The 12,177-nt window shown below is 36.6% G+C and overlaps 1 protein-coding gene across 2 annotated transcripts in view; it reads left to right on the top strand.

Moving 5' to 3' along the window:
* Positions 1-12,177, top strand: part of LOC134741020 (LIM domain transcription factor LMO4) — a 273,803-nt gene that overhangs the window by 122,579 nt on the left and 139,047 nt on the right. The window contains exon 1 of one of the 2 annotated variants that reach the window (XM_063673747.1): positions 3,838-4,199. The exons of the other annotated variant lie outside the window; for it this stretch is intronic. The gene's annotated coding sequence lies outside the window, so the exon portion shown is untranslated. Of the gene's footprint in view, positions 1-3,837; positions 4,200-12,177 lie in introns of those variants that run through there. 2 annotated transcript variants of the gene reach the window in all.

The following is a 12,177-nucleotide window of genomic DNA, read 5'->3' as shown; positions in this document are numbered from 1 at the left end:
ACAACGTAGGTAGTTAAAATAAATTTACCCTACTTAATAAACTATTTATTCTTCTTTACACCATGCATATATTGCACAAGAAAAATAAGAATAATTCTTTAAAAGACGAATTTACTTCAAGTGACGCGTTTATCCTGGTTGACCGTAACGAAAATGTATTATGCCAGAATGTAATTTAAGAGTATTTACTTACGCACTGAAATGATATAAATATAACGATACAATGAATGATTAATTTTAATTTAGTTATTTTGTATTTTTGAGTGTACTATCCAATAACTTGATTCCTGACCCACTAAAACGTATATGATGAGTCAAAAATCAGTCTGTTCGATTGTACTGTATATATATATATATAACTACATATAGTCTGTGTAACTTGCATTGACCACTTGCTGACAAATACGTTGAGGACATTGTGTTTATTTTATTTTAAGAGTTAACCCTTAAATGCATGATTTTTTGTATAACTTTTTAATAAATTGAAATAGATGTGTCATGTTGTATAGATTGAGGGAAAAATAAAGAAAAAAATCATAGTATTTAAAAAAACATATCAAATATACGATGCATATATACATCATTATGCATTTAAGGGTTAAACGATTCGCACACACACAAATCACCGCAATGTAACCGGTACATTACATCAGTGTCGTCGCACGCGCACCGCGCACCTGCGCCCGCGCCGGCCACAATTAGCCCGATTATATCCGAATTATTAAATTAACCCGAAATTGAGGCCGACCTCTTTCTTGTAACCCGACGCTCGGCGTGGAACGAGTTCTTGTAGGGCTGCTAGGGACGATTGTAAAGTTCTGACAAAATTCCCGATTCGTACAGAAATCCTGAGTTCACGATGATAGGTAGTGCTTGATTAAATGACTATAGTTGGTCAAGCGAATCTTGTCAGTAGAAAAAGGCGCGAAATGCAAATTTTCTATGGGATGATAGCTTCGCGCCTACATTTTTTAAGTTTGCCGCCTTTTTCTACTGACAAGATTTGCTTGACCAACTATATAGAGTCCGTCGAAGCTAACTCCTCAAAGTACAATGACGCCTTGCGAATTCTGACTAAACAACCACGGTTCTGCAGTGCGTCAGCGATGTTTGTTGAAGCCAGGGTACCTAACTTCTTTGCCATTATTAGAAACAGAACAGCGTCGTTCTGGGACAGGGTACGCATTTCTAATAATAGGCTAATTATGACTGTGAATGAAAACATTAACCAAAATGTGTTTTTCCTGCATTGGTTGTGGGTTGTCCGCTCATCAGTAACTGAACTGTAAGTAGTTTTTAGTGGTTATTTATTTTATTTTTACTGCATTTTTTTTTTTTCTTTTAAATGTATTGTGTTTGTATTTTATTTAAAATTGTGTAATGTAAAGTGCAAATCGGAGTCGCGCGCGAAGGGTTCCGTACTATTACGCAAAAAACGGCAATAAAATCACGTTTGTTGTATGGGAGCCCCACTTAAATATTTATATAATTTATTTTATCCTGTTTTAGTATTTGTTGTTATAGCGACAACAGAAATACATCATCTGTGAAAATTTCAAGTGTAGCTATCACGGTTCATGAGATACAGCCTGATGACAGACGGACAGACAGACAGCGGAGTCTTAGTAATAGGGTCCCGTTTTACCTTTTGGGTACGGAACCCTAAAAATATAAAAATCGTGAAAAATCAGGATAAATTGTAACGTCTGGTAACCTTTGTTGCCGTGTCCGACCGTGGGAAGACGATCGAGACGAGTTTGGGGTTCGAGACGATACTAATTATTAGGTATACAGTCCTAATTGGTAATCTGATATTTATGTGATTTTTATGTTGCCTTAATTACTACGGTCATGTGTTAAAAGTAATTAGATGTGATATGTGATCTTTAGTATATCACAGTAAAATCAGTCGAAATCATAAATAAATAAGTATAATTAAGTTAACTAACTTAATAAGTTAAGTACATATTATGTAACTAGAGACTGATGACCCCACAGTCAAACTCTTTATTGAGTTTTGCGGGGATATGATTATATTAAGAATACTCTGTATTTTATTAAATAAATAATAATATATAAGATGTACCTTAAAATATATTTTTTTTGATTAGTACGAGCCGCGATGTTTATATGTTCTTATGTAGTCAGAGCATTTTCTGAGGTTTCATCTCGAAATGAAATAAAAGCTTAAATTTGATATTCTTTAATAACGAAATTTTAATATAAGAAATACCAATTGTACCTACGATGAGAAAAAACTAGGTACCTACTTATTAACTTTTTAGGGTTCCGTACCCAAAGGATAAAAACGGGACCCTATTACTAAGACTCCGCTGTCCGTCTGTCCGTCCATCTGTCTGTCCGTCTGTCTGTCTGTGTTTTATCAAATTATTTCAGCTAAGAATTTGACAGATGTGGAAAGGGACTAGGGATAGCAATACGGCTCGGATAATATTATTCTGACATTGTCAATTTTGCTTCAAGCATGCAGGGGATGCAGAAGTGCAGTAAAAGGACAATAATAATATGATTCAGCCTTAGCGTCATAAATATAAGGGTCAATTCGTAACTGTTAAATATAAGCTGTTACGTTCTGCCGACTATAGACGCCTTTTAGTGAGTAGGATAACGAATGAGGAGGTGCTAAGAAGAGTGAGTGAAAGGAGAGCTATTCTGAACACTATTGCAAATACACGCGGGAAAATGATTGGACACTTAATGCGACACGACTACTTCTTTAAAACTATTCTGGCTGGAGGGGCGGATAGGAAGCAAGTGGGGTAGAGGAAAACCCAGACGCAGCTTTTTAGAACAAGTGAAAAAAAAGTAGGGGTCGTGTCGTATCAAAAAGTCAAAGAGCTGGCGCAGGATAGGGAAAGCTGGAAGATACTCCACCGACAAGAGAATAACTCTTAAGTTAATGATGATGATCAGTAACTGACCAGAAAAGCACAACGGGACGGGAGTGGCGGAGATCATGGGACATCCCGGCGTAAATCAAAGGATATGATAGAGGACACTCTCCCAACTCCTAAATGAACACAAAAAAAATAACAAAGGAAGAGTCCTTTGCCCAGCAGTGGGAGACTGTACCAGGCTAAATGAAATAAAAAATCTGCAACTGCATCAGAACGACACTATTAAATATCCCAATTGATAGGTAGGTAGCGAACAAAGCAAAAAATACAAATGCACCAATAATTATATTTTGCTTCATAAAGCTCGTCACAGACGGAGCGATAATACGGCAGATATCGGCAGATATGGGCAGATACCGACAGATATCGCTAAGTACCACACACGCCAACGATACCAACATATATATCGCTCTCTGTCTAGCAACTACGTTGTGAGAGAGACGAAATATACCGAGCGATATATCGCAAGGCATCTTAAGCCATCTGCAGATGCCTTGCGGTAAGATATCGTAAGATACCAAAATATATATTATATTACAGCTTCGTATGGGGACTCTGTCAAATAGTACGTAAAAGATATTGGCAGATGCCATATCTTACGGTATCTACCTATATATTATCGCTCCGTCTGTGATGGGCTTCATAGGTATTTTGCTCATTATTTCAAGTAGGTATTTTTTCCTGCGCACATCGACCGCTCCGCAGCTAATTAAGCAGAGCAGGACGATCCTTCAACGTTTGCTTATTAACGTCTAATCTTCCTCCGCATCCATCGATCTTAATTAATTCAATTAAGGTTAAAACTAGGTGAAGGTTGTGGCCCTCGCAATGAAATTTAAAAACTTAACGTCGTCTTAACGACTCGCCGAGGATACAAGGGGAGGCGAATTAATCAAATAATACCGCGGAGCGGGCCGCTCCCCCCGCGGCGCCCCGCGCCCCCGCCCCGGCCGACCGCGTGGCGCGCTCAGTCGCGACCGAAACGCTGTCCGGGGAAGTGCCGACGATCCCCGTCGCAATAACTACTTTTTTCGAAGTTATCAGTATAGTTTTTGTTTTAAAGTTCCCCAAAAAAGTTTAATGTGACCAGTCTCCTATTCCGTCGGACTCCGAGGATATTAGACTGTGATCGGCGGTGTAGTTTGTTCAGTTGATGCGTTGATTGTGTTTTTTTTTTGTTATTGTTGAGTTTTTTTGTTTGGTGCATCGTGCCTGAGCCGGGGGTCCCATCGAGGCGCTGCCTGGACGCGCGGCAAGAGAACCAAAGGACAAAGCCTTTAGGTAACTACCTTCTAACGTATTTATTGTGATTTGGTGGATGTTTCGACCGTGGCCGCTGCCTAGCGCACGCATACAATGCTCTGTAGTCTACGCGGGATGTTTGTAAACAAATCTGGGTCATCTATTTCACTACGGCAGCCGAGAACGCCCGGAAATGTGCGGTTTTCGAGGAAAGCGTAACAAATGACAACGCTAACATGGACGAATTAGGAAATTCATACGCCGGTTTGCGTCAACCACGTGGATGAGATTGGTGATAAAACTTTATGTTTACAAACTTAAAAGTATACTATATAATCATATGAATCAGTTTTGCGATACGAAAACCGTATTCATAAACAAAAGGAATTCTGTTCTCACTATAAGACTGCGACTACACAGGTATCTGTACTCTGTCACCAAAATATCTATGTACCCAGAACAATTTAGTTGCAAACTAACTATGTAGCTGGGTATATAAATAATTAAAATTAATTACTTAATATGAATTCGTAATAAATTAACATTCCAAATATCTAGAATAATTAGGTAAATAATAGGTAGAAACGATAAATTACCTACCTACTAAATCTAAGCATTTATAAATTACCTGTATAGGTATAGGTACCTACATGAGATGTAGTGTATAATTATTTTCCATCGTATTTTCACGGAAACATACGAACGTGTCTTGGTATTTCAGTCAGTCTCGGTACAAAAAAGTACTGACATGTCTGTTTTTTATTCCGTAGACTAAAATGACGTTTCATGTGTAAGACATGACATTTCTTACCACATGAAATGTCATTTTAGTCTACGGAAGAAAAAAAACCGGACAAGTGCGAGTCGGAATCGCCCACCGAGGGTTCCGTACTTTTTAGTATTTGTTGTTGTAGCGGCAACAGAAATACATCATCTGTGAAAATTTCAACTGTCTAGCTATCACGGTTCATGAGATACAGCCTGGTGACAGACAGACGGACGGCGGAGTCTTAGTAATAGGGTCCCGTTTTTACCCTTTGGGTACGGAACCCTAAAAACAGAATATAGCATGCCAAATACGAACGTTTCCGAGGAAATACGATGGAAAATAATTTAGCACTAAATCTGTAGTTCGTTCTTGTTAATTATTGTTATAGCTAACGTAATGTAACACCTCTGGAGTTGCAGACTTGCAGGCGTCTATAGGCTACGGTGACTGCTTGCCACCAGGCGGGCCTGCGGGTATGCTTGTTTGCCACCGATGTGGTCTATTTTTTTTTTTAAAAAAACAACAATTTGACGAACACAAATGTCGAATACTGCCTACCTACCTAAAATAATCTTGCTGTACATGTTTGAAAGAACTTGGTCACAGGGTTTAAAAACCTCTGAATGAAAATCCGGCACAAATTAACAACATTGTATAAAACCAATTAAGCAATAGGTAAAGGAAACCTATCCTATCTACAAAATCATTAATTAATAAGAACTGTTTGAGCACAATACTAATTTCATCGTCAGGTGAAACTCAATTACAAGAGATAATTAAACCATCAAGGATTTATTTACTTTGAACATTAATTTTCTTTAAAATAAACCTACTTTTAATTAAAGCTTTAACGAAAAACAAATAGAGGAGGAGAGACGTACAACCCTTCCCAAGTTGGCGTCACGACTAGGGTTACCACTCTAAACTTCTGACAAAATCCCTGATTTATTAAAGAAAAATCTTGACACTTGTCCAGAAGGGGGCTTTATTTGTAAATAGACCCTTGTGTCATTTTATTGGTTAATTATTAGTGTTATCCAAAACGTACACAGTCTGACTAAAAAACTTTTACACAGACGTCAGTACATTCACAAACCAAAATAACAATAATTACATCATAAACTGAAATAGATATCATATTCTAAAGAAACAGTTGAATAATTACGTCAATAACAAACTTTATTATTTCTATAGGTACGTACTTTTAACATGTTCTTGCCGCAACCTTGAAAAGTGACCAAAAATCCTGACGCCTAGTAACCCGATCGGGAATGGGGTGGAGTACGTATACCTATATTAAACCTAATCGTTATTGAAGCCATTAGCTAATTTATCTTGGCGGATGCAGTGATAGGTACGATGCTGTTATTTTGATGATGTGATTTTATTCGACAACTATTTTGTGATATGGAAAACGTAGGTACACAACCTTTTTACAGACTAAAAAAACATAAATCACACTTCATAATTACAATCAAAAGCAAAAATAACAATAATTAAATATAAATAAATAAAAACACATGACCACGACACACACGACCGACGATAAAGACACACACACCGGCCACACACACAACCGGTCTGGCCTAGTGGGTAGTCACCTAGTCACCCTGCCTGTGAAGCCGATGGTCCTGACTTCGAATTCGAATCCCGGTAAGAGCATTTATTTGTGTGATGAACACAAACATTTGTCCCTGAGTCATGGGTGTTTTCTATGTATATAAGTATGTATTTATCTATATAAGTATGTATATTATCGTCAACGAGCACCCATAGTACAAGCTTTGCTTAGTTTGGGGATAGGTTGATCTGTGTAAGATGTCCCCTAATATTTATTTAATTACATCATTAACAATTTTTATCATTTCTATATTTACGTACTTACATGTTACGGCCGCAATCTTGACAAGTGACCAAAAATCCTGACAAATAATTAAAATCCTGACGCCTGGTAACCCTATCAGGAATGGGGTGGAGTACGTATATATTAAACCTAATTGTTATTGAAGCCTTTAGCTAATTTATCTTCGCGGATGTAGTTATATTTAGGTACGATGCTGTTATTTTGATTATTCTTATTTAGGGTACAAATGGAATGGAGTTGTCACTTTTTAGGGAAGTCAATTTGGGACATCCTGTGATTTGTCTGAAACCAAACATTTGTTTTACATTTAATGGGTGGAATGGCGCCGAAACGACGAAAAAAAAGTAAGAAAATAAATTCGCGATAGATCCGATAAAATGGTTTAATTATCTTTTGTCATTTCCACCAATATAATTGATTCCTATATTCGTTTCAGAATACGCATTTAGTAACAACAATTTGACTGCTAAAATTTTAGAATATTTTGGTCAGCCGAGTCCCAATGTTTCTATTCAGACTAAATTATGAACTTCCGTAAGATTCGAAATTAATTTAAAACATGTCTAAGCAATATTATACGGACCACTTCATTTCATCGCCGGTTTAATTAAAAACGAGTGCCCGTTCCCCTTCCTCCTTTTCGGGTTGTACTGTACCCCTCTCCCCCCGTGTGGGTGTCTCGCTCCGCTTATATTTAGATAATTGTACAATCATCTAAATTAATGAGTGCTCTCGTCCGTCCTGTATTTACGTTTAAACTCGTCTCGGAGATAATAGTGACATTTTTTATGTCCAAAATAATTGCTGACATTGTCCAAGGCTGTTGACTCGGCGCTAATTATATTTGCTGTTTCCGTCATTAACATTTTGGTAAATTACCGGATTTAACTACTACTGATGCCTAAAATGTCCTTACTAATGATGATCCACTTGGGTCTCTAGGGTTGTCAAGTTTGCGCTTTATTTTTGTTGAACAGTGCGCTCGCCTTAATCCTACCGCATACGAAGCCATATATGGCGGATGTGATATTCAACTCTATTGACAGCTATTAAAGTTCAAATTTCAACAAATATTTTTTATTTCATGCGGTAAAGGGGGTGACGTTCGGATCGCAACTGCAGCTGTATTACTGTTGCGTCATTACTGCTGCGGCATTGACGCGGGCACTGTCACTGCCCTTGATAAAACGAGTGACGTTATTAGGAGTCACCTTTAGAACCTGTGAGTGTGAGTGATAAACCCGCCCGCTATTCACTTTACCAAGCATCACGAAAGTACACAATAAAATACGGCCAAGTGCGAGTCGGACTCGCCCACCGAGGGTTCCGTACTTTTTAGTATTTGTTGTTATAGCGGCAACAGAAATACATCATCTGTGAAAATTACAGACAGACGGACAGACTGACAGCGGAGTATTAGTAATAGGGTCCCGTTTTTACCCTTTGGGTACGGAACCCCAAAAAACTCAGTTATCTAATTGCGCTCAAAAACCCTACTTTTTGCGGGTTACACAACAATAATCCGCTCGGGTGTTCTCGGTTGACGGCGATAGAGTTAAACGCAATTAAAACTTTCACTACGTGCGTGGACGAGGTGCTGGGATACCTTAATTTATGCCAGTGTTATCACTTTATGAGTCTATTATTCTTTGAGAGAAAATCTCCATTTAGATACGTTAGGTTTTAATAACAGTTAGCGTTATCTTTTTGTTTGAGTGCTTATTTTACCTGATTCGCGAATCTACGGCTGCGGATGTTTTCAGTATCTGTGATGACTATATTTTAAAACAATAACGTAAATCTTGGTAGAACAATAATAGCATCATCAATGAAATTGGAATGATGCGAGCGCATGAATTGAGGAAGATTTAGAGATGTCATCATAAAATAAAGTAAATACATATTAAAGGCACAGGAACAAGATCCCTCATCGCGATCTTGTAATTATTGATGCTTTATTAGTACCACAACAAAGTTAAGCTATGAAAATGCATATTATACAGAGCAGCGTTCAGCCGTTGATTATGAAGAATACTTAATTGAAAAATGGCATCATAAAACAATCACAAAAAAGAAAAGTTAATGGAAGGACATCAGAAGTGCAGCAAGCCAGCAAGCATTAAAGTTGGACGGAGTTGGTAGTCTGTTCTGATAATCAGCATGCTTATAAACACGAGTATGAGCTTCACCAGTATAAATCTGAAGATAAACAAGGATATTTGTTCCAAATCTCGAGGTCAAATTATACTAGACGATCCACATTCACTTACAAAATGCTTTGTGAAGGATTCGTGCTCCGGAAGGCCGCGGGCGATCCGTCTAATGAACCCGAGCCGCCCCCGCAGCCTGATTTATTAACAAATTAAACGCATTCTGCTGCACCCTCATGCAAATGCCCTGTACGTAACGTCTAGCTGTTTAAAACCGGATTAAGGGCGAAATTATCAAAATTAATGGCACAATTGGTAACATCTCTGTAGAACATTCTTAGTTCTGAAGGAAGGCAGGCAAGGCATTTCATACTAATTGACAAAGTTTTATTCATAAAACTTCAATTTTGTCTTTTTATAATATACACAAATGTCAAATTGACAGATAAGGACAACGACTGTCTTGCTTAGGGCTTATTAGACTTGACAAGCATTTATGAATAACGCCATAATTCTGTAGGAGAAAACAGAATTATATATATGTATGTATAAACTCTTTATTGTACAAAGACATAGAACACAAATATGGCACAGAAATAGGCAGTACAAAGGCGAACTTATCCCTTTAAGGGAATATATATAGGTAGCTTTGGAATTGGAATATATTGTATTACCTTCGAAGATTCCATTGTGATGTTTTAAAACTTAGCTTAGCCTAAGTAAATTACAAATCACAAAAAATTTTAATCTTTCGAGCTATTTTAACTTCTAAGCTTTTTTTCTTTAGGTATATTTAAATAGCAACTAAAAGAACCGCTTACTATGCAAATAATGTCTGCATATAAATCTGGTTAAAAAGTAGGAGTTCATAAAGTGTTAATTGTCATCATATCTTCTCTTGATAACTTTTTTTGCTTGGTTAACCTTGTTGAGTTTCAATAGAAGAAGAAGAAAGAAAGACATATATACAATGAAAGAAAAAAGATGTTTAAAAAAGGGAATATAAAAATAATAGCAAAAACAAAAACAAAAAAAAACAAAAAATTAAATTATTTACACATTAAAAACATAAAAAACATAAAAATTACACGGGTCCAGCAATGTGTGCAGTAGGGAAGAGGCCCTGTCTCAGCATATTGTTGCAATTTGCAAGCGAGGCAAATTCCAACGCTGTTATTCTGCCAAGGCCTTAGGGAGTGACATATAAATATTAATAATATATATGTATATAAATATATATAAAAAACATAATAAATGAATAGTCATTGAATGCATTGTAATATTAGTAATTTTTATGATTTAATGTAAGGATATGAAAAATGATGTCAATTTAGAATAGTATTGTAATGTAATTACTATGTGTAAAATTGTAATTTTATTAATAAATAATTGTAATTGTAATGAATACTTATTGGGTGATTCATGCAACATTTTTTGATATTTTAAAGAAGAAAAAGAAATACAAATAACTAACGTGCAGCGGGTCCAGATTTAATTTGAATGTCAAAAAGTATTACACGCAGTTTCCGTTTCAAACCGAATTTGGAACAATATTAACAAAATGTATTATAGGTATCTTTTTCTGTAATGGATACTTACTTAATAATGTTGGATTTTGGTAAAGTTGAGCCTTCTTCCCCAATTAATGGTGCAAGCGCACGATGGCATGAGTGTTAAGGGCAGTTGCAATTAGAAATCTCAAAAGTCCTGCCATTCCTGCTAATTAGAATTAGAATCAAATATCTGTCACCACCCTATCTTGGCCGGATTGCCATTAACTATTTCTCAAAATTCATTCTGTGTCTAAGGGTCGGTTGCACCAATGGGAAGTTTCATAGATCTCTTCTGCGTGACGCAGTCTGTTAACTGTGGTTTGTGCAACTGGCTCTAAGAATGACAAATTTTGACTTCCTGATGTTCCAATTTCAAAGCCCGGACAGTGCCTGTAATAGCAGCAATTGTGACAGTTTAACTCTGCTAATTTACCATTAAAAAATTGTCAGTTTCGTATTCCGGCCTTTGTCAGGTGACATGTCAGGAAAGATCCTGACATCTGGTCACCTTAAATGTAACAGATAAAGATCTTTTTTGATAATGAATATTAACCGCTTAATATTTTAAACATTAAAATCATCAAAATTATTTGTCAATCTTGTCAAGTTTCTCCCCAATATCGTTCCATCTTAAATTGAGAGCTCTATACGTAGTATTGACGTCGCGGCAGGTGCTATTTCCCAGGCTTCTAACAGTAACGTTTTATTTAGACAGGGATACGGAAACGTCACGAATGTTGAGTTGATTGTTGATGTAAGAGGATTACCGCCACAAAATCGATGCGTAATTACTTAGAAATTAAATGTCGTTGGCGTTGTTGTCGTTGCCCTATAAAATAGACATACACAGTTACAATTTTAACTCGGTAAAATTATTTTAAACATTTACCCAGACTAAACGAAAGAGGTGAAGAAAACAGTAGTAACAAAATTGCTGAGTGGAGACCATTTCGGCTTCACATCTCTATTTCTACTGTTTTGTTTATCTTTATCTTATATTTGCTATATATGTGTTGTATCTGATGTGTTGTCTGAATAAATGATTTCCATTCTATTCTACAGTAGAAGTATTTACACCGGATACTCAGATAAAATAATTGGACTAAGGAATAATAAATATGCAATTAGGCGGCTGATGAAATAGACGTAGTTCCTTTTTTGAGTGAGACTAAGAGCGCTATACCAAAACGCAACAGTTCTCAACACCCAATCCGTTAAATCCGTGAAAAACGTTACATAAAGATGAGACAGTGGAAAATTTTAGTTTTGTTCTTATTTATCGAATTATTGAATATATCGTCGTCTAGTCTACTCATATTATTGTTGCATCAATTATTCAGAGCCGTGCAGGCCGGGCGGGCTGCTAAATTATTAAACAAGCGTTATAAACGCGCCACCCCAAACTTCTTTCCGACGCCTTCACTATGCTCACGAGAAAATCATTGACGGCTGAATTTGTGGCTTGTAAAATACAGTTTGATCACTCTTTGATGGACTATTAAAGTCTAATTCGGGACTTTTGAAAGAGATGATAATACCGATTTGATTAAAACCTTTTCGTTACGTTATAGAAACGAACAACAAAACGAAATGAATCAATTTTGAATAGGAACGACACTTTAGAGGGGAATAATGGTAATAGTATACATAATACAAGCTTCATTAATAATGTAAGATTGCA

Source organism: Cydia strobilella, chromosome 4, assembly GCF_947568885.1.
Source record: "Cydia strobilella chromosome 4, ilCydStro3.1, whole genome shotgun sequence".
NCBI lineage: Eukaryota > Metazoa > Arthropoda > Insecta > Lepidoptera > Tortricidae > Cydia > Cydia strobilella.
Note: the sequence above shows the minus strand (reverse complement) of the source record. Positions and strands in the feature narration are given on the sequence as shown.